The sequence below is a fragment of the Macrobrachium nipponense genome, chromosome 2 (genome assembly GCF_015104395.2).
Source record: "Macrobrachium nipponense isolate FS-2020 chromosome 2, ASM1510439v2, whole genome shotgun sequence".
NCBI classification, from domain to species: Eukaryota; Metazoa; Arthropoda; class Malacostraca; order Decapoda; family Palaemonidae; genus Macrobrachium; species Macrobrachium nipponense.
In genome coordinates this window covers 119,765,260-119,789,360 of record NC_087201.1, presented here as the reverse complement: position 1 = coordinate 119,789,360, position 24,101 = coordinate 119,765,260, and the positions used below count along the sequence as shown (strand labels likewise).

At 36.5% G+C, this 24,101-nt stretch overlaps 1 long non-coding RNA gene across 1 annotated transcript in view; it reads left to right on the top strand.

Annotated features, from left to right (window-relative positions):
• LOC135220948 (uncharacterized) overlaps positions 1-23,344 on the top strand; it is a 484,733-nt gene extending 461,389 nt beyond the window's left edge. Inside the window, exons 4-5 of the long non-coding RNA XR_010315833.1 lie at positions 12,985-13,026; positions 23,000-23,344. This is a non-coding gene — a long non-coding RNA (uncharacterized LOC135220948). The remainder of the gene's footprint in view (positions 1-12,984; positions 13,027-22,999) is intronic.
• Positions 23,345-24,101: the final 757 nt, after the last annotated feature.

Below are 24,101 nucleotides of genomic sequence, written 5' to 3'. Positions count from 1 at the left end.
AGATTTGTCATTCCCTGTATTGTTTTCATGGGCAGTATTTTTGAGAATCCTTCTAATCATGTCATGTAAGATGTTTGCTTGAAAACTTTTGAAATGTAATTTCATTTTTAACAGGAAAGTCAAAGCCGCCTTGTGGTTTCAGTGAAAAGATTCATTTGATGTCACTTGCTACTTATTGCGCCATTGATAACAGTTAAAGAGGGGGGGGGGTTCGTTAAACATGGGTGATTTCCTCTCTCTCTCTCTCTCTCTCTCTCTCTCTCTCTCTCTCTCTCTCTCTCTCTCTGCTTCTCTTGTGCAAGTAAGATTGATTCTGCTCTCCCGGTGAGCATTATTCCTCTGGACCTTGGGCTGGGTTAAGATAAGATGTATTCTGATAGTTTGGTAATATTTATGTAGCATTTATAGTATAATGTAGTATTTCGTCTGGCGTAAAAATATCCACTTCCTTGATAATTTCCTACGCTATAATATTTGACTGATCCACAAATATATGGCATGTAGTGCACCACAAGCTATGAAGAGTACTTAGACTCCGGCAGTCTCCCGTGAAAGTATAATTCGAATTTGCACGTTATCTCGTCGATAGTGAATGACATCAATAGTCCAGATAACCGTCGTGTGCTGTATGAAGCTTTGGGGAAAATTGATAGTTATTCATTTCGATTAGATACCTTCTTGTGTAACGTCCAGATGATCTTAGGACCTCCGGACAGGATTCGAATTCCACATCATGGAATTTTCTTAAAAGACTCCTCTCCTTTCTTTACCTTTGAAATGATGTAATCTAATCTGAGAGTCCTGCTACATTTGACTCATTACCTAAAAACAAACACTCTAGCACAGGATGAAGTATTTTCAAAATATCACGTACACTTTTATTTCGTGTTTGTGTGTTGGGGCGGGGGCGGCTGGTGTTTGGAACGGTAATACAAGGGTTACCATATGTTAAATCCTTCGGAGTGTAAAATAGTCAGGAATAAACCGACAACTCACATTTCCGCATCCTAATTTCGAATAGCTTCCTTTTTTGGAAATTGAAAAACCTGGAAGTGGCATTAGATATATATAATGGCACAAATATTTTTTCGCCATGGACGCACTATTCTTCATTAGTGGTTGACGAATATGTCGAATATTTGTCTCTGATTGAATAACTGTACCTGTGTACGCTAGTTTATCCCAGTTTCCTAATTAGTTTTCCAGACATTAATTTGTCTAATTTTCTTTGCTACTCTGAAAGACAGACGTAATTTTAACCATTTTTATGCATCTCTGTATAAACATATTCTAACGCATTGTCAGTTGCTGCTGTCTTGAAACCTAGAGGAGAAACTGAAATAAATTTACATGAAGGTCTCTGCTTTGGCTAAAAGTGAAACAAATGAGCTGACAGGATTTGTGTTTTCGTTCTCAATAAAGACTCTCTCTCTCTCTCTCTCTCTCTCTCTCTCTCTCTCTCTCTCTCTCTCTCTCTCTCTCTCTCTCTCTCTCTCTCTCTCCCCGAATAGAAATAATGTTTTACGCTACCTGTAGGAGGGAGGTGGCAGCTAAATTAAAGTAGATTTAAGGGTATGAAGTCGAGACATAATTTTGCTACACGCCAGCGAGACAGTGCCCTTCATTTTGAAAGAGCTAACTCAGAAAGTAAAATGTATGTTTTTAAGATCGTTTAAAAATACTCCGAATCTGAATTACAGACTTTGTGCTGACTTAAAACTGATTTATAAAAATGTATTTTGTGCATTGCAACGTGCCATGTTTATCTCCTCTGCTGGATTATTGGCCCAAAATGTCGATCGCTACTCGGCATGTGTCCTCGTGTTTGTGAAGCGGGTAAGAATTCCCTTGCCTTGAGGGCAGTGATTTCTCCTATTTCCCAATGGAGACGACTATGTCCAGAAAAACAGTTGAATGACGTCACGTGTTGTACCATTCAGTAACGTCAGCTTCCAAAGTCAACATCACGAGATGGAAATTCGTATTCTGGACGAGGAATCGGAGATGTTGATGCTAACCAACTGGCATGGAGAGAGCCCGCCACTTTCTTCCGTTGACAAAATAAACGAAAGACAGAGAAATAACAAACTGAAGGAAGGAAGGCCGCCTTTTCTCCTATCTGTCTGTCTGTCTGACACCCTCCCTCTCCCCCCACCCCCTGTCTCTGTGACCTTCATCCGCACTTAATGGGAAAGAAGTTTGGAGAACGAACAAATAAGTTTTAGCTTCATTTTCTCATCGATTATGGAGAGTTTGTAGTTAATTTGAGATGCGGAGGTTTTTGAAGCATAGAGGTCTCTTGGTTCACACAAATTCTTTGGTTGACAGAAGCTCATGAATATGGATATTTGAAGGTTTGAATGTATAGGAATTCCAAGGGTTAATGGCATCATTATAAATAACGATAACACCAACAGTTACAAAGAACTCTTACAGTAGCAATAATGAATTTTATAATCCCATTATGATAAAGGTTTCATTTGTGAGAAGTAAAAATTGGTGAAGTCAGACTCCTTATTAAAATCTTTGTGATGAAGTACCGTCGTTGCTGATCAGTGAATCTGGCAGATTTCGACATATATATATAGTATATAATAATAATATAATATATATTATATATCATATTTAGTCATTTATGAATGTAAAGAATAATACTTTTTTCGATTGTCTTTTCTATCTTCCTTGTTTTTATGAAGAATGTATTGTGAGAACGCTGTTTTCTTTATTATGAGCTTAATTTACATGAAAAGTCATAGTTCTCTCATAAATGCAATTTTGCACTCTTTTTGGTAACCCTTTTGTTAATTCAACTTCTTTCAGAATATATTGGGTCAGTTGCCTACTTTTGGAATTTTTATTTATTTATTTATCTTTCAACTTAACCAATTCCTTCACAATTCCTTCAAAGAGCTGATTTAGAGTTAAAAGGCATCTTCAGTCTCACAATGACTAAATGCTGCACCTGCACACTTATGTATAGGCCTCAACACATAGCTAGACCACTTGTTTCTGTAGAGTAATACCTCTTCGATCTTACGCACCAACTACTCTCCAGGTATATTCCCATTCGTCCTCCATAACCCACTTCCCTCTCTGTATAAACAAACCGTCTCAGTACACCGATGAAGTTTTGTTATATAATGTATTGTTATTATCATTTTATTATTGTTGTGTTGTTGATATTGTATCTACGGCCATTCTAGAAGTCTGAGTATATGAGATGAAACGAATTTTTTTAATGTCTTTTTACTAGAATAGATTCACATCAATCGTGCGCTTGATTTCTAGGCCATTACCTTACGACGATCCTGGACTGGAAACTCTCAGTTTCTCTCGAGAGTTCACATGGGCAGGATCTATGTTCCACCTCTCCTGAGGTATACGTTTAAAAGACGTATCGAGGGTTTCCAGCCCTGCGAGTGGCTTATCAACAGCCAGTCAGGAGCATCGTAAGGGACGGGCCGAGATATCAAATGCACGGTTTATGTGAATCTATAGAATCTATAGAATGCTAATGAAATCTGTAATTGCGGCTGTGAATTAAGATATTTATTCTTCACTCGTTAAACCAATTCACTACTAAGTATCAGTGGAAATTGAATTATGCATAGAAACTAAGCATGGCGAGATTCCGTTTGTTTTGTGTGTATATGTTCATGTACTTCTTATAATATACTTGAGTATGTGTGTGCCAGACAGACAAACAGGCAGGCAGACAGAGAAGTCGTCATATAAAGTTGAATAATCTTCCCGCTCAACATTGTTAGCGCATATTAAAGACAACCAGAAAATAACTTTGTCTTAAAGGGATCCCAGAATGACAGATTACCTTCTCTTTGTTGGAAGGTTTAGCCTTTTCTGAAGCGCCTCGTTAGCGTAGGGAAGGTGCAATATGTCACAATCACTGATCCCATTGCCATGTGAGAGTTTGCACCTCTTGAAGTACAAACGCTTGGCGGAAATGTGTCGAGACCTCTCTTTTTTGGAATTAGGTGTATATCATGCTGCTGTCGCATTCTTTATACGTAGTAACTCACCTGCTTAATACGAAAAGTGAATTCGCCCAAAAGGCGGGATCTACAAAGGACTTTGCGCCCTGCTTAAAGTGACACCAGGTGAAGGGTTTATGCAAAAGTATGAGGTCTTATTTGTTCGCTTAATGTTTGTAAGTGTTTGCCCATTTTTCATGTTGTAAGGTAAAGTTAGTTATCGCATGATGTTAGTCATCACAGTGGAATGCAATATAAGTTGAAGAATGTATTTAAGGAAATCTTTCATTTTCACCTACTTGTGCACACACATGGTAACTAAGTATAAGCATACTTATAAGTGTGCCTGCGTGGATACAGAAAGGAATGGCGTATCTGAGGGAAACTGAATGGAAAGCGTTCAAAGTGGTCATTATAGCCGACTTCTTTTTGTAGACACTCGGCAGATATATACTTCTTTGCTGAGCTTTATCTAGCAGCTGTAAATTCGTTGGACTTATAGAACTGGGGCAATACTTTTCAAGCTCCGGAAGTGAGTTTAGCTTGCAAATAATTTTTTTTCTCGATGCATCTCTAAGTGGACGGCTACCTTTTTTTTTTTTTTTTTAAGTCATGCATTATCTGGCAGCTGCTTCACGTGAATTATGTAATGTCCTCACACATCTTTGGTTGGATATCTAATTCTAGCTTTGGTGTGGAATATGTAAATAATTTTCAGATTTGTTACAGGCTAAATTCACTGTGACATGGCTCTCTCTCTCTCTCTCTCTCTCTCTCTCTCTCTCTCTCTCTCTCTCTCTCTCTGTGGTGTGGAATATAAATAGTTTTCAGATTTGTTGCAGACTAAATTCACCAAGACTTAGTTCTCTCTCTCTCTTTCTCTCTCTTATGATGGCAGGGTATTTAGAAGAGGGAGTTGGGAGGCTGCTGTTTTTATTTGGACTTGAAGTTTACTCGCAACAGGTGATCTGGACCAGGTGAATTATTGGCTCCCTTTTGGCATCGCTGCCATGTCAGTGCCACAACACCTTTTTCCCCTTCCCCTTCATGTTTGAAGATCTTCAGGTGTCTTATTAGAGAATGACCTAATTTCTGAAAGAGAGAGAGGGGGGGGGGGGGGGGGGGGGTGGGGGGGGGGGGGGGGGGGGGGGGGGGGGGAGAGAGAGAGATAGAGAGAGAGCGAGAGAGAGAGGGGGGGGGAGAGGAGAGGGGAGAGAGAGAGAGAGAGGTAAGGGTGACGATTAGGAAGGAGAGATATTTAGGAAATTGGGAGAAGCTGGAGGGGGGTTGGTGGAGGAGGAGGAGAGAGAGAAGGACAGGAAGAGATTAAAGAGCACAAATACCAACTTTTCCATTTATGTCTGATTGATCATCTTTTTAGTTATAGTGAATGACTTTGACTTGGAATGCATCTTAGGAACCTATCGCGTAAAGTTATAACTTAATGTATCGTTTCATTTGTTGTCTTCTGTAAATAGCAGGGATATGGAGACCAGCCTTTATACGTTTACAGATAATCTAATCCAGGTTTCTTGCACAAAGAAGGACCTCTGGTTGAAGGACATGAAAAAAGCTGTGTTTGCTCGTAAACTCTTTTACGAGAACATTTCAGGTAGGTCCAGGTTTTTTTTTTTTTTTTTTTTTTTTTTTTTTTTTTTTTTGGTTTTTTTTTTTTTTTTTTCTATCAACTTCCGTCTGTTAGGGTTCCGTTTATAGGTCACTGGTCTCGAGATTGTTTTTCATCCTGATAGCCGATGACTACTGTTCCCTACGCATTACGGATATCAACAGAGAATATACAAACATCTGAGGCAAATTTTTTTATTTGTTTTCGATGACTATCTTTGTAAGAAGTCGTAGGAATGTCTCTCAGAGGAAAATTGTTATGTAAAATCTGGATTTCCGTGCTAGTAAACAAAACAATTTAAGTCTCTCTCTCTCTCTCTCTCTCTCTCTCTCTCTCTCTCTCTCTCTCTCTCTCTCTAAACTAGCCTCATTCTCACCCATGTACGTTTGTGATTTTGCGCACGAAGATAATTACTCTTGGTTTGCAGTGCAATTTAGGGCACCGCTTCGTAACTACACTCAGTTCGAGGTTAGGGATTTTAAGCCAAATTCCAGAGCCTTTAACAACAGCGATTATAGGTGCCTGTCATTCCTAGGAAAGTTCTCATTGAGCTCTTTCTCGCACTCCTTGCTCCCGAATGCCAGCAAGCAGAAGGCTGGAGTGTTGCTGCAGTAGAATGCCACCTGTCTTTTCTTTGGCACTGTTAACTTTCAAGTCTGTTCAACGCCCATGTGTTGGTTGCGTCATTTTGAAATTCCCTCTTGATTTTTAACCTCGGTCCAGGCACTTTTGCTTAAATTGTTATGTGCTTGATGTCAGCATTTACTTCTGAAGTTGACTTCATATGTTTAAATATACTTATAATGACACATCAGTCTTATATTATATATTGTTTCCAAGGTATCCCTTTCTATTTTCTTACGATGTTTCATTTCTAAATACGTGTGCATAACTATTTTTACACACAATATATATATATATATATATATATATATATGTGTGTGTATATATATATAATATATATATATATATATATATATATATATATATATATATATATATATATATACGTACGTGTGTAAAATGTCGGGTTCTTAAAATGAATAAGTTTTATGGATGACTAGACTGTCATATAGCATTCCGGTGAGTTTTTTTTGTTTTTTTTTTTAACTTTCTTTTTATACTTTATTTTTTTTTTTTTAGTCCGTGACCCATTTGGCAGATCCCATATTAACATTAAAGTATGCGATTCCGATATGTCGTGTCTGTCATTTACTTTACATAAAGTAACAGGTACATTTGACCGCCTGTAGATAATAAAAAAAACTTGTAATTCTGCCTCCACTTTTTTTAATGTCCTTGTAAAGGTTTGTTGTTCGTCGAATATATGCTGTTATTTATTGATAACCTCTACTTAGATTATAATTTTTAGCTATATGGTGTTAATGTAGTGTACGCTTCCCGTATGAATGGCATATTTGGACCCATGTGAAATTTCATTAGAATGTACCCAATTCCACTCTGGGTATTATCTTCTCTGGCCGTCTGTGCCCAACCCCGTTTGTGTCATATGATACCAAACCATAATACTGATTGACGGTTCCTAATGTCTGACAGGTATATTAATTAACACTCAGAGATTAATAGCTCTGTTGGGCATTGACATATTCCTCGGTGACTTAATGGATAAGGGATGTACCGGTCATTTGCCTGGTGTCATCTTTTTTTTTTTTTTTTTTTTTTTTTGTTTTTTTTTTTTTTTTTTTTTTAAGAATTTTTCTGTCATTTCCCATTTATCTACTGATTAATTACCAGCCGACGGCCTACATTACATTGCGTTTTTTAAATGCTAGTGCTTCTTGGACTTTCCCGGAATAGTCAAGTGCTTATTTACTAACGAGCGTGAACTTCTGTTCCATTTTAGATTATTACATATTTATATATTATATATTTGTTGTAAATATGTATATAATATAATCGGTATATAGTTATCACACATTACCACAGGTAAAAAATGAGTGTTTGTGGGTAGGTTCTGACCGGTTTCAGCTTTATCACCTTCGTCAATGGCTTGGAAATAAAGCTGAAACCGGTCAGGACCTACAGCCAGTCTTACGTAGCTAATTTATACAGTGACAATAAATCAAAACTTTGCTTTAAAATAGAAACATCGCGTGATACGACTGGATAAAAAAAATGTAGAATGTAATTTGCCTTCGAAAAAATAGAGAGCAAGAACCTCCAGATGCCAGAATAGTGCAGGAAAGGTTAAACAAACAACCCAAATGGCTTCTAGGAATCCAGCTGATGATGCAGTTCGGCGCTGGTGAAAAAATAATGTAGCCACACTCTGCGACGAGTTCGCAACATGGCACCACCATGAGGAGGGGAGCTGGGTGTCAACAGCGATTAGCTTCTTTGCACGTGATAAGCTCTAGTCCCTCGGGGGTCGCCTGAAGGTCGTGGCCCCCCCAGAAGATCAACCCGAATGCTGTTGACCTCATGGTCGGGATTTATTTATGTTCTTATTTTTACCTTCCTTTTTTTTCCAAAGTCTGAGACGCAGGAAACATTTTCTCTCTATATATTTCTGTGTCGCGTTCTTTGTTCTCACGCATAGAGATGTCTGAGTGCGCTTGTTGTAGGAAATTCTATGTTTTTACAAAAGAGGAAAGACAGAAAGTGAACGGACCGGAACTGTTTTCAACTGTATTGTAAAGTTTTGGGAATATTATTTATAAATGCCAACTCATATACTTAAAGAAGTATGAATGAAATGTCCTTCAATATCTTTACGATGAACATTTCCCTTCGCTGTAGTATAAAAATATGACGTTCTAATTGTTGTGTAAATCTCAGCTATTATTATTATTATTATTATTATTAGTAGTAGTAGTAGTAGTAGTAGTAGTAGAAGTAGGAGTTGAATCGAGTATCACAGTCAGGTAGAAATCGTGATTTTTTCCCCCTTTTAAATAGAAAACCCGTCAGTCCGGTCAGGTTCCATTATCAGTATGAAATTCCTGATGGAATGCAAACATGCAAGCAACTGGAAAGGACGGAGCTGAACTTAACACCTTCAAACTTTTCGTTTTATTCATTCGAGCAACTAGAAACATTAATTATTAACTTGCATCCAACAGTATATTATTACATTTTTCTTTTCTGTGGTGTCTCGTTCACAAAATTTAATGTACTGTATATGGATTTGTGAACATTTTGAATTACAACGTTAATTAGATACTCTTATGATTTTTCATGAACGTCATTATAAATCCACCATGGCATGAAATTTTCCTGGAAGACCCATTAGTTTTTAGGAAACCGAAATTTTGAACAATTTACTGTATCCTTTATTTTGGAGGAGATGATTGAAAATTCTTAATAATGTGAAACAGCATTAGAATTTTGCTTGAAGTGTTAGTATTTTAAGAACTAGTTGTGATCTCTGACCATAAAACTTCGCCGGAGTTACAGTAATGATGTTCAGTGAATTGGAGGACTGTTGGTGACTCCCTGTCAAATTTAATTGATATTTGATTTTTTATATATAAAAGTAATAATAGTACAAAAATAGGATTCATGAAATGGAAATGAGGTAAACCTCACGGGTGAGTCGTTAGTTCCTCCACTCAGTAAGACTTCAGCCACGATGTCTGGATGGGCAAAGTAGCAAATAGTGTCATGGCTACAGATAATGAAAAGGTAATTAATTTCAGTTTTTTAACATTTGTAATTGATTAATTTGTTTATAAAGGTGCGTATATTAGTGTAATCATATTAAGACTTCTAATTCTAACTGTTCTTCTCTTAGTCTTGTCATATCTTTTTCAGTTACATCTAACCAAAGCCTGAGAGGCGCTCCCACCCACTTACACTTTACAGATGGTTTCCAAGTGGCAGCTGCTGAGCCATCGAAGGTTCCTTCAAAACCCTGGCACCTTTTTCTTGAGTCATGTCTTGGTGTCGCAGTGTTTATTAGGCTCAGGAGAACCATTGACCAACCTCGTGTTTCCTGTAATCGGAAGTTTCCACGCAAACCTAGTTTCTTCCTCATTTTATTTATTTATTTATTTATTTTTTGTATAGAATTGTGTCGGTTCAGAATGATCGAATAGAAGTATGTTTATAACTTTTATTTTATACAGACAGGCGTCAAAGGCTATTACTGAATTCTTAAATGGCAGTCGATCTTGAAACTCTAGGTAAAATAGTTTCAAAATAAGTAATACTTCTTCCATTCAAATAGATACGTACTATTAGCCATTTCACCTGAGAAATTATATTAAAAACATAATCTGAAATACAGAAATATAAATAAAATATCTTGAGTCTTGCAATGAATGTATTGATGTCAGAAGTTGCTCACAGACTTTGAGGTGGGGATTCTCTCATCTTAGATTCACATTTGCTTCGAAGAGGAGAACTGTGAAAAAGATCGGGTAGGGTGTCACCCTGCGCAGTGGAAGGAAGATGAAGGACGCTAAGCCGCCCTGAAAGTGAACGCACAAAGAATCCGTCACTTGATCCAAGTCTGCTTTTGTATTGAAGAGCTCTAACTTCGCATTGTCATTTCTAATGATGAGAAGAGAGGATACCTGTGGCATCGTACCACGCAATGATAACTTGTATCGGAGTATATAATCAATCTCTCTCTCTCTCTCTCTCTCTCTCTCTCTCTCTCTCTCTCTCTCTCTCTCTCTCTCTCTCTGGTGACAGCTTATTTGGAAGAGTAATGAGACGTGCAGTAGCTTCCTCTGCTCTGAATTACTCGTGCTTTCCTTTCATCCTTTGCCACTTCAAAATAAACTTGTGTTATTACCAAAGCGAAAAGATGCTTATTAGTTTTGTCGTCATCTTTAATTGCATGTAGAAATGTGTGTAATATAAAGGAGCTGCAATGCTCATGTAGTTGTGCGTGTATGTATATGTACAGAGGGGGAGGAGAAGAGGGAGTACAGAGAGATGGGGGGGGAGGGAGAGAAGAGACGAGAGAGAGAGAGAGAGAGAGAGAGAGGCGTATAGGGTGGCATGATGCTGTTTGCATACCAGGCGCTGGTTATGGTGGCAATAACCACCTCATAAATTCACGCCAGAACATATGTACTATTGTGCCAGAGCCAGGACCTAGATTGTGGGTGTGTTTCATGAATCTTATGAGTTGACTTTGATACATGTCATGTCTAATTGTGACAAATATTATATATATTATATATATATATCTATATATATAATATATATATATATATATGATATATATATATAGATATATATATATATATATATATACACACACACGTTCCGTATTTTTGTGATTCAATTATATTATATATGCATGCGTATGCGTATGTGTATGTGTATGTGTATGTGTGTGTGTTTTGAACAATTCAAAATAGCCTTGATATTAGGCATGCATAATCCACTAAGAAATCTAGATACGTCATTGTCATATATCGAGGTGAGAGGAAAAAGAATTCAACCTTGGTCATAAACGGTGAGCTTTACGAGTTGAAGCTTCATATATGGCAGCCATATATGAAGAATGAGGTCAAGGTCATACTCGGAGGTCAAATAGGAAAACAACCTTAGACTCCTGGCTTTGAAGTATTCTGGATAGAGAATTTGTGTTTGCTAAACTCTACGTGATAGTGAATTTGTGTTTGTTACGCATAATCCAGTAATGAACCACTGGATAGAATGAAGTGAAGGTTGCAGCCACAATTATGGATCAAAGTTTTAATTAAGAATTGTTGCTTGGCCATAACTTTGAAATTATCAGGAACAAAAACTGGACTCTATGTGGTGCGTATATTCAAGTTATGGTTCCCCTGTGTAGACTAAAATCAAGGTTATACTTATAGGACCTTGCTCTTGACCACAGCTGTGAGCAATGATCCTGATATAATCAGTGTCAAGGTAAAAGCTTCAGGTAGTCGATGTCGGTGGCCATAATAGAATGTGACTTTGGTCTCAACAATAACTGCAGAAGAAAAAATAATTCTGGTATATTTTTTCACTGTAAGTTCCTAGCATATTTTTATATTTTTATACACAACTTTGCTAAGTTACACCCAGTTGTATAAATTATTTGTTCACTCTTTGACTGGGATTTTCCTCTGTTTTTGTTTATTATCTCCGTATATCTTAATCACCTACAATCCAATCCACCCTCCTCTCCTGGATCTTCAGTGTTGTTTGGGAAGGGAAGACTCAGTTTGGATCTTCTATCTCGTCTCTTGTGATCGGTCATCCCACACGTGTGGAACGAGGAGAATTGTATTCTTCGTTTGCAGTAACCTCAAAATCATTTCATAAACTCTGAAAGCTCTATACTTCCTTGGAACATTTTCATTATTTCTTTCTACTCTACTATCGCATTCATATATTTCAAAAAGATTACTATTCATCCTTTACCTTTTATCAACATTGTAGTTGTCTTATTACATCTTTGATTTTAAAAACACGAAGTACTAAAACTGTTTAAGAAGAGATGAGGTAAATGATGTAAGTTCTTTCTTTCATTCCAGTAACTAATTGTTTAGTTTTGTTGTATTCTTGGCTTAGAAAATTACACTCACGTATAGGGCGCTTCTGTTGTTCTCTCCTTGCTCGACAAAGTTAATTAAAGGTACTTCTTTTAATAAAGAACTTTGTTCTTTCTCACCTCAGTCCTTCTGTGAGGCATCCCTTGTCTGCAGGTAAAGTTTCAATCGCTGTTCATTTGTGCTTCCTTACAGCAACTCCCGAGCCACTCCATCCATAGTCAGGCTGTCCTAAATTTCACAACCATCCATTGACTTGTTTTGTGGGCGGTTTCTTTCCAATACCTGAAGAAGCAGAAAATTCTATCATTTCATATGTTTTTCTACAGTTGTGTAATTACAATTAAATTCCGCCCTTTCTCCTGTTTTTCCACATTGCCTACTTGTTATGCTGTACTTGCATAGATTTGCATTAATCCATTGTTTTAAATCATGCTAGTTTGCTTAAAACGTTTTTGCAGTCACTGAGCAAAGTAAATTATATATGGTTGCTGAGAGCTAAATGCTACACTTATAGCTTTCTGGAATTTTTTCTTATTGAATAAGTAGTCATTTTGCTCTGTTTTTAAAATAAAAGCCATCATAAGTTAATTAGAACTTTAAGAATTACTGTCACGAGCATTTTTGAGGTTGCTGATCGGCAATGTTGAATTGTACCGAAGCAATTGGTAGCTGCTCCTTTGGCCGCAAATGTCTTCAAGAAATCAACCGGCCATTTTTAACATCGTTCTTTTCTCAGCAAAGCTTCGATTGGAGCTGTTGCAGAGAAGGAGACGCTTTTGTTTACCCTTGAGGTGCAACGTCTGAGCTGTAATTGTCGTTTCTTTCTCACGCCAATTATATCAGTTATCTCACTGTTTATTGATTTTCTTCTCTTTTTCATCAGGGCAGACGCATCTCCAGGGAGGCCGTGCCACACGGAAACCGGGTGAGTGTTCATACGTAAAGTGTCCTTTTATAGTTAAGCTTCACGTTATTTACTCCGATTATCATAGCATCGACAATCGTAACAGAACTATCCTATTATTACCTAGTTTACAGGTAATAGATGGACAAGTAAGTCGACTGGGTCGGTAACGGTTTAATAAACGTCTTGTGTATGTATGTGAATATATTTTCATATTATATATATATAGTATATATATATATATATATATATATATAGATATATATTGTATATATATATATATATATAATATATAGATATCAATATAAAAAACACCGTATCGTGCTTCTAAGAAATCAATAGAAGGATTCACAGTAATATTCTTGTTTATCCAGATGAAATATATTTCCACAAATATATTTCATCTGAATAAACAAGAATATTACAGTGGGTCCTTTTATTGATATATATATATATATATATATATATATATATATATATATATATATATATATATATATATGTGATGTGTGTGTGTGTGTGTGAAATCTCTGCTAACCCGCTTCTGGTATGGATATGACAGTTGCCCCTTGGCCTGGCTTCATTCTCCATTCTGTAAATGGTAGAGAGAAGTGCCGAAACGTCAAGGCGTAAAAGAACATTTGACAGCTTTTATATAATTGACCTGCTCCTACAAAGAAACTCATTCGGGAGATGGAGAAACTGCAATTTAAACTCAACGGCATTCAATTGTCCATTCTTTGTATTGAAGATTATGGGGGGACGAAATTATTATCAATTAAAAAATTCCCCTTCGGTACATATATGAAAATATATCATTTGGGAGGTAAAGTGAATTTAGATATTAAAGGACATTTGTAGCTTGAATTGATATATAAATGGATCACGGTTCGATGTGATAATTATTCATATATATATATATATATATATATATATATATATATATATATATATATATATATATTATATATATATATATATATATATATATATAATATATATATAACTTCCATTTTCAACGTAATCCTGTAACCTTTTGTTTATAGATACCATCGTTGTTTCACAAGATTAAGATTATTTCATTTTTATTGACAGAGATTTCGAAAAGCGTTCGCAATGTTAGCAGAAGTTTTCCATTACTTCACTTCTTAGTGTAATTTTAGTATTGTAGATTCTATGAACAGGCTACGACATACAGTATGTGCAAAAATTTGTGTACATCTACCTTTAGTGAACAGTAAACCTCTTTTTCTCAGACAGCGAGTTAGAAAAGTAGTTCAGATTTTGAACCTTATAACGAAGGTTAGCACTAGACATTTATGAGGGTCAAGTGAACGCATTGATTAACGAAGAAAGGTTCTATCAGCTGGCAGACTTGGGTGTCAGTTGTCCCTCATTACCATAGGTCTTATCGCCGGAAGGAAGAATTTGAGACAATTAGCTTTGTGTCTTTCTTATCTCTTTCACGAGTTTACGGTGGTTTGTGGCGTCACTTTTAATTACCCGCTGGTACGCTACCGATGAGATGCGCAGTCTTGGTCAGTGCTGATTTTCAGGTCCGGTTTACTCCAGAGATTTACTCCAGGGACGGGCTGTGTGCTGTAGGGCGGAAATGAAACGCTTGTGGTTTTAAAGATATTTCCTAAAAATATCGACACTTGAATATTTAATAGATATATGATTAGTAATCTAATAAAGAAGAGTAAACAGTGGTAATGGTGAAGTCTCATATCATGTAATATATATACTCTTTGTGTCCATTTACGAAATATTTGGTCTCCTGTCTATAACAGTTTTTCCATTTTTTCTTGTAGAATTTTAGGCTACAGGAAGTAACTCTGGACAGGGCTAACTTTTTATGTATTAGCTTTTATTAAAAAAAAAAATTGATATCCTTATAATATTTCTGCACATTTTTCGCCACAATTGTATACCCTGTCACGCGTCTGAACTGTATGCGCATAGCTATTATAACAAACTTCAAGAGTGGCGTCTGATATGGAAGACACCTATCTAAAATTTTTAGTTCACTCTAATGTTTGGTTACTGATAAGAGATGACTGGCACTACTCACGGTATGATTATTAATAGTGACGCTCTTTATGATCACGTTTATTTCGTATTTTAGGCAACTTTCACTCTTAATTATGTTGTTATGACGCGGACCTTGCTATTCACGCTTGCCCCCCCCCCCCTTTTCTTTTTTTTCATTTCTTTTACACCTCCAACGAAGTTTTTGTGTTTGTCTGCTGTAAAACATCTCGAATGTACGGTTGATGTTATTGATGGGTTTCAGTGTAAACTCTATGGAGTCCAAGGAGGTGTTGATCACATTTTAAGAATAATCTGACTTGGATCTAAATGTGAAGGTATGCCTTCTTAAGTTCCTTTCTTTCTAGTTAGCCCCATTTGAGTATCGCCAAGATATATATTTCTCCAGTGTGTATTCTCCTCAACCTGATTCAAGGCTAAGATATTTACAATGCTGTATCATAAAAACTGAAACCAGACGTTGGATGTTTTCTGTAGAAGTAACTGATGGCCAGTAACTTCAAATTCGCGCGCGCCCACTCAGTTTTAGATAATAATACTGAGTAAACAATGGGAGAAAAGAGGATCAAGCTCCCAGAGGTGGAGTGGTAATAAAGCTTATCAGAAGACAAACTCACGATTTCACAACCGTGACAGACTACCCAGCAAACACAGAACTTTTGGCCAGGTGTGAAATCGAGAGTTCTTCGTCTAATAAGTTTTATTTCCCATATACCTCTGAAGCCACAGGTACAGCTAAAACGAAAAGGAGGATTTTGTGGAAGTCTGACTGAGTAGTGAAAAAAATTAAGACCCATTTCATAAGCGCATTTTGTAATTTAAACTTTTCCTTAAAATATGCTCCGTAACACAATCTCTGTCGCATTATAGCATCACTTAACAAACAGCGGCTTGAACCTGTGTTAAGAATTATTGCCTTGCTTTATCCAGAACCTTTTTTGGGGAATATGCAGGATGTGCCTGTAAGGCTTTTCGAGAGGTTTTTCCAACATTTTACACACCTTTTGACGCACCATAAATTAATTGTGAACCATACTTTCTCCTTAGACCTTGACCCAAACCCAGTATGTACGTGCGTTGATACAGACACGTGGTAGTAGTTGTAGAGGGGAAATTGTTGTTTTTACTGTGGTCTATGGATATATGGGAAGCATTCCTAGGCTCTGTCAGTAAATAATTATAATCCTAACATTTTTCAAGGCTAAGTAGCTGCTCATCGACTACTCCAACGTAAATATTGATTACCCATACATTTATTATTAGGATATGCCTGTTCTATCAAAACATCTCACTGAATTCCAATTTGTACCCAAGAATTATGTAAAGCAGTCTAATAGTGTTCTTGCAATTTTAACTGATAAATATAACTTTTTTTTAGGAAACGTTTACTATATATATATATATATATGATATTTATAATATATATATATATATATATATATATATATATATACATGTGTTTGTGTGGCAGAGAGAAGAGAGAGAGAGAGAGAGAGAGAGAGAGAGAGAGAGAGAGAGAGAGAGAGAGAGAGAGAGAGAGATGAAATAGTTTAATGGTCATATTTTACAATTTATGATATATGAAAAACTTTGCTGCCGTTGTCGTTTCAAAACAGTTTTGAAAATGTTGAAATAACAGGAAGCACCACTGCACAATCACTGGTTTAGGTGTATCACAAGTTAGGTGTATCACAAGTAGCCTGCGTATCCAAGGTCTGGGACATTTATCTAGAGAAAAGTAGACGCCCTGCATTTTCTGCATACTTACGGTCGTTTCTTCTGTAATGCCTAACGACTCGGCCCCAATTATTTCCTGATAGCAGTTTTGCTGTTGGCTGTCTCTGTGATGGATGACTTCCTTGGTATGGTGTATTGTTTATTCTTTATTTGTGGTATTCTCCGTTCTCATTTTCATCTTTGCATTCGTCTTTCACTGATCTTTGCCCACAATCCCCTTAAGGACATAAGGTTTAAGCTTTGTAACGAAAGTCTCCAAAGGACTCATTTTTGGTAAGAGCAAATTAAACATCCGTAAATACAAAACTCAGAAAGGTTTGTTGAAATAGACTTCTGTTTAGTGATGGCGACCTGCCTCTCGAAATGAGATAGGGCTATATAAAGGATTTTAAGACTTCGTCATCGCTTAAGTGAATGTTATGAGATACTGATCATATGATTAAACTCTTAGATTCAAGTATTCTGCTCATTACCTTGGGAAATGCAAATCATTAAATATACAGTGGGGTCAAGGGAGTCGTGGAAGCTGACAGTCAACAAGCATTGAAGAGCAATTTGCAAATGAAGTCTATAGAATAAACAAAGAGCAGTGAGCTTACAGGACCTTTCAAGAAAATCAAGACATAGGGCGTTGGTAAGATGTAATACATATTATAGATCTAAGATTTCAACTTCAAATCTGAAGCAAATCTGAGGCATTAATGAAAACATGAGTCTTATTTCATAAAGCTCTTAGAAAAATAAGTTTTAGAAGTATTACGTAAGTATATAGAAAGAAAACTGTATTTAAGATTTTTTTAAATCATCCATACTTTTATATATCCTGTTTAGAAATGCTGTTTGTGTCTTCATCACACAAGACCCAGCCAGTCTGTCAACATTCCTACTGTGAGAAAGAGGTAAGAAGATTCGTGTAGAGCAAAAGGAACTTTGAAGAGGTTTATTACAGATAAAGAAAATCATAGGTTAGTGAACAATACCCCAAGAGTGACAGGTGACATTGAGAGGGCAGGTTAGTATTGTCAAATTGATCAGGAACTGAACGCACAGATTAGAAGCTGGAAAAATAAGCTTTCAAAGTGAAAATTTGTTATAGGGAGCGTTGATATGTTGGGGTATACAGGACCTTCTTATAGCATTAAAAAATGTCAAGATTAGTGCGAGTGATGTGCTTATAGTTGTTAAGTACTGAGTAGAGCTCCAAGAATTTGTTCTAGCAGAAGTTAGAACTAGCATACAGATGTGTAAGGAATTACCACAATTACCATTGTTACCAAGGAGGAAAAATGAGATATGTTTGTTGTATTTCATGAACTCTTGAGAACTGATTGATCATGAGCCTCCTGCTTGCAGAATTAAAAAGACTATTTTTTTTTTCCGTTCATTTGTCTACTGGTCCTTGTACATCAACTCTTACATAACTGAATTAATTTTAGTCAAATTTAATACAAAGGTAGATGTGTGTAAAAGATCTCCCATCAGTGTGTCAGCCACACTGACCTTGTTTTAATAGTGTGTAATCAATCCCAACATTAAAAATATACTACTTTGCCTCCAGTAGCAACAAGTTACTGGCACTGCCGGATCTGTATGCCAACATTCTGCCCATAGCTCTCAATACTAGCATTTCTGGCAATGTCAGAATGAAGTCTGAAAACTTGCATCCTATTATTTTTACATTTCTATTCATCTCAGAATCAGTTAGTTGTCATTTCAAACCAATAACCAGAAAAACATTGCAAACTATGAAACGAGACACAGCCACCCCAAGTTTTGTGATAAACGGAAAACTTCCAAACCCTTCACAATTCTCTTTAGCAATGCTCTACGCCTGTAAATTACTGGCCCCTCAGTGTCTTTATTACTGTAAAATGGCTTGAGAGTTTTGACATCTTACATTTCGATTCAGTAACTCTTGACCTTCCAAGTTCTCAGAAGACCCCTAAAATCTCCAAGGCTCAAATCTCTCTCATTTTTATCACATCTTAATGTACAGTGCGGGTTTAGGATGGGATCTTGAGTGATGCTGTTATTTCTCTTCTCATCTATCTTAATAGTAGTCAGTGTGAATGTTTAGGCTGTTATTGTTACACCAGATCTTTTAGGATCCTTGTTTTTATTAAGAAGTGTATCATTCATTTTGATGAAAAGAGAATTCTAATGACGATTATGCCAACCGAATATGAGACTTTTTGGTACTTATGTGTCATTTGGTCATTGCTGAGTGCAAATACACAATATTTGTTTTGTTACAGTAAGATTATTTTCCAAAAGTTTTTTTCTTGTCACATATTAATCAGTGTAACGTTAAAATTATCGTTAATTGTTTGCATAGTTTTAGAACTTTTCTTCATTGAAGAGAATATCTAGATTAGCTTGTTTCTGTGCAGCTTTCCTTAGAATACCACTGAATAAAAGCACATGGTATGAGAAAGTTTTTTATGGCTCTCTCTCTCTCTCTCTCTCTCTCTCTCTCTCTCTCTCTCTCTCTCTCTCTCTCAGCTATTTTCTTAAAAGATCTAGAATTCTTGTTCGGTGCAAAAGAAAGTCAGGCGATCAGATGCAGATTAAAGAAGCGTTGTTGTGGCCAGTTATTGTTATATATAGTAGTTTTTTACCTCTCGTCGTTTTTTAGGTATAAAATATTTGTTTTAAATCATTTAGATTTATTAATGAAAATTTAAAAGGTGTTAATATTGTGTACGTATTTATAGAAGATTTTGTACAATTACATATTCACTACACGTAAATGCTTGCATGCAGTGCGTTTCAATTCTAAAGGGTGTGGCACCGTCAGATGTAGTCAGACAGTTTTAGTGTTCACTCACTATTTTTGGTTACTTTATTTTGCCACCTATGAAGCAGCGTTTAATAGGTGTACGCTTTTTCCCATTTGTGTAAGCGTCCAGAAGGGGCAGTTTTTAAGGGTCTGGTGTGTGTGTGTGTGTGTGTGTGTGTGTGTGTGTTGGGGGGGGGGGGGGGTGGAAGTTTTGAACGCCCCACTGCTGCTGGTGCTTCCTTAAACAACAGGTGTCGTGGGGTGGCCGAGATTGCATTCGCCTCCTTAGCGACGGGAAAAGTGCCTCGAGGCTTCGTGCCAGGGAAAGAAATTCTTTCCCTCCGCCAAGTGGTCCACTCCGATTAATGGACACAAATATTTCATTCCGAGAAGTTTCATAAGGCTGCGATTGCCTCTGAATTAGTATTGTCTTATTTTTCCTTTAAATCGCAATTTTTAATCATCTTAGTTTCACTTGATTTTCAATTTCATATGAGAGGTCTTGGCAGATTGAATTGCTCTGGCTCATATGAGACTTTAGTAGTCGTACAAAAATACGTGTTGGTACAAGAAAACACAAACTCTCTCGCTTAGTCTCATGACAACTGTCATTGTTCGCTTATAGTTCTTGATTATGCTTGCGTGACAGTCATGACTTGAGACAGAAACGTCGAAGGGCCATGAAAAAAAAAAAAAGTTGCCATTGCATGTTGGCTTTTAGTTAACCTCGTAGAAAAGGAATCGGTGTTGGCTTCCCCAGAACGCAAATGGGACGCTTTCTCAAAGTAACAGCATTAGCGTGTCGACCCCTGGGGATTGGGGAAGGGGGGGTGTGTTGGGGGGGGGGAGAATTGAGTTGGAGAAGCTTGGCGGGGAAGAGAGAGAAAGGAGGGGGGGGGAGCGCTTCGGAGAGTACGGAATGTTCGTGAGTTGGATACGGCCTTCAATTGTGTGTTTGTGCGTTTGTGTCGGTGGTCATCGCGGCTAACAATAGTTTTGCTTGGCAGGGGACTCCCGAGTGACGATATTGGTGTATTTAAGGTTACTTTTGTACACATGTGCACACACTCGCGCGCTGACTGAACCGCTATATTGAGCCTTCCCTCCCGCCCGCCGCCGCCGTCGCCGCCGCCGACTACCACGACATGCAGTTGGACTTGGGAGGCAGAGGCCACCTCGCCCTCAGTTTCACGAGCCTTGCAATGCCTCGCTCGCTTCCTCTAGATTTCCCTTCATCAGCTTTCTCTTTGTCTGATACATATGCTTGCATGCATGCATATATATATATATATATATATATATATATATATATATATATATATATATGTGTGTGTGTGTGTGTGTGTGTGTGTGTGTGTGTATGTATGTTTGTATGTAATTTATGTATGTATATATGTATATAATCTGTATTCGCATATTTGTGGTGGATACACGTAAACGTATGCATTTATTATTTATAACTATTAACATAAATAATTGAAGGAGAGCAAAAGAGGGCAAGGATTTAAATTAATATACATTTTACAATTGCATGTCAATTATCGTATCAAGAAAGTTAATGAATTCCTTAGATTATTTCAAGATTTTTGTGCTTAGTACATAGTAACCATATCCAGGAGAGAGAGAGAGAGAGAGAGAGAGAGAGAGAGAGAGAGAGAGGAGAGAGAGATTAAACCATGGGAGGTAACTGCACCTGAACTAAATTACTATTCACGAGACGGTAACCCCATTCTTCGATATTTCCTGGCCAAGGCAATCTTCATTCATTCAAGATCCATAAGTGTTTTTGGTTTATTGCTCTCCTGGCTTTATAAGACCGTTCAATCTGACTGCTTTCACGTGTCAAGTAAATATTTCTCTTCAGGTTCTGTGACCCCCTCTCATTCTGTTCTTCGAGAAGCTAACTCTCTCTCTCTCTCTCTCTCTCTCTCTCTCTCTCTCTTCTCTCTCTCTCTCTCAGTCCTTTGGCATTTTGAGATTACTTCAATGAAATCGGTTACAGTTAGCGTACTTGCTTATGTATGCCCATATGGTATGATTGATGTTTGTTATATTTAAGATATTAGTGACTTCATATTAGTGATGTGGAAGTTATTTTCTTTTATAATTATAGTATAATGGAATAAGAGCGCCACTTCATTATTTTTGTAACTGATCTCTCTCTCTCTCTCTCTCTCTCTCTCTCTCTCTCTCTCTCTCTCTCTCTCTCTCTCTCTCTCTCTCTCGCTTTATTCATGCTCCTCTAACACTCGATTAGAGAGGTAGTGTTGTATACAGGCATTGTTATCTTAAGTACTTTATAGCCGAATTTACTTGGTATACTTGTGATGAGGTCCTAATTTTGTGTATCTGATAATATAGCCTACCAGTATTTTGCTTATTGAATTTTATTGTTTTTTCTTGCCTTTGAGTGCGTAAGTCTTGACTTTTTTAGGTGTTATGTAGATGAGCCTATGAATTTTAGGGAGAAAAGATTACAAAAAATGGTAATCGGAAAGAACAAGGAGTGATTGTTGTTACTTACTTTTGTATTTTCATTTTTTTATCTTGCGCTAGCACGGACTCTTGCTCCTGGAAAAACCTGTGGGAGTGAAATTATTTGTATTCATTCTTTTCGCTTTATGTTTTTTTTCCATTATTGCCATTAATCTCAATTGTCTTTTTATTTCTATTTCTGAACCTGAAGTACTATTTTAAAGTTTTGATGACCCTGCCATCTTAAAGAGATGTATTTGTAGCATATGTATAGGAAGTAAAAAAAGAAAGTTGATTTAGAGGCAAAACATACCATAACTATTCCGAATCATTATCACTGATTCTGTGATTTAATGCTGACCATGAAGCTTAAACATGACGTGTTTGGCAGGCCGTTATCATGTTTACAATCTCTTAGTGTCCGGTTAAAGGCGCGTGTAATTTCTCTGCAGGGAGTCAGTTTGTTTCCATTATATATATATATATATATATATATATATAGATATATAATATATATATATATAATATATATATATAAAATATATATATGTGTGTGTGTGTGTTTGTATACATACATACACATGCACTCACCCATCCATAAACACTTACATATATATGTGTGTATGTATGTATGTAGATATAAATGTGTATAAATATGAAAGGTTTGGATGGGGGGGGGGGTGGTTGGAGATGGAGATGTTTTTTAGCATAATAGTGTTTCTATTTGAATAAGTTTGATCGTATGATAGGAAAATTGTAGACATTTTTTAACAACGGCAAATCCAGAAGGGCGATTTAGATATATATATGTATATATATATATATATATATATATATATATATATATATATATATATATATATATATATATTACCCTTTGCTTCCCCTGAAATATTTGATATATAGATTTTTGTTCACTGTCTATTTTATTGTCAGGGTGATCTTTTAAAGAACGATTGCTTGAAATTACGAGAGGCAAATAACAGGGTGACAATCAGGGCGCAGCTATCGTTTGATAGTTGTGATGAGATCCACCTGCACCTTCAGAAGTAACCTGTTCGCTATTTCTGTATCAAAATGCTTCTTGCCCTTTTGATCAGTAGCCGCCAGTTATGCATTTATATTCCCGATCTTCTTTTCTTCTTGACGTAAGGTCAATGGTATTTGTATGATGGTGACGTACTGGGTTACAGTGTTGTAATCCAACCAAAGAAGAACTATTTCGTCGACCTTTGTACATGTAAAGGAAATCTATGAATGAATGCGAGATAATGTAAAGAGCTCTTCAGTTAATAAAATGAGTTATAAGTAAAAAGCTTTTCATTTATTTTCCCACTCAGGTTTTCATGTTATATATATAATTAATAATATATATATATTATAATATCTATATATATTATATATCATATATATATATATATAATATAATTATATATATATATACTATATATATATTCATATTCTGTACGACCTCACAGAACTTTCCCTGAAAGAAATTAGTTGTGATCAATAATAAATTTACTCTTTTGACCCTGTGTTTTTATATCTTTTCTGTGTTCAAACTGGTTGCATCAATCAAACTGAAGTACAGGTATTTGAAATAAGCGTTCTTTCGGTTTATGGCGCATAAAATCTTACTAGGTATTATGATAAGGATTGTTTAAGCATATATAATAGAAAGGACTGCTTCCGTGTTGCTGCACATCTCAAATCGTGAAAGCACAGTCTTGTTAGCATGTACAGATGTAGTACGTATAAATACATGTTTTACATACATTCATATCTGTATAAGGACACGGAAGTCTATACTAAATGCATACCTGCACCTGACACACTGGCTTATACTTCGCACATTCTTTCACACACACACACACACGCACACACACATACGCACACACACACACAGTATAGCAGAAGGGCATATTTATATTTATTCATAAATTTCAAACATGTAAAACTGAATATCCATTTGGATCGGATAATATTTTACTATTCACTTTCATTGTAAGTCAAGCCCGTCTAGTTTCTTATAGGCAAAAATTTAGTAAGATTC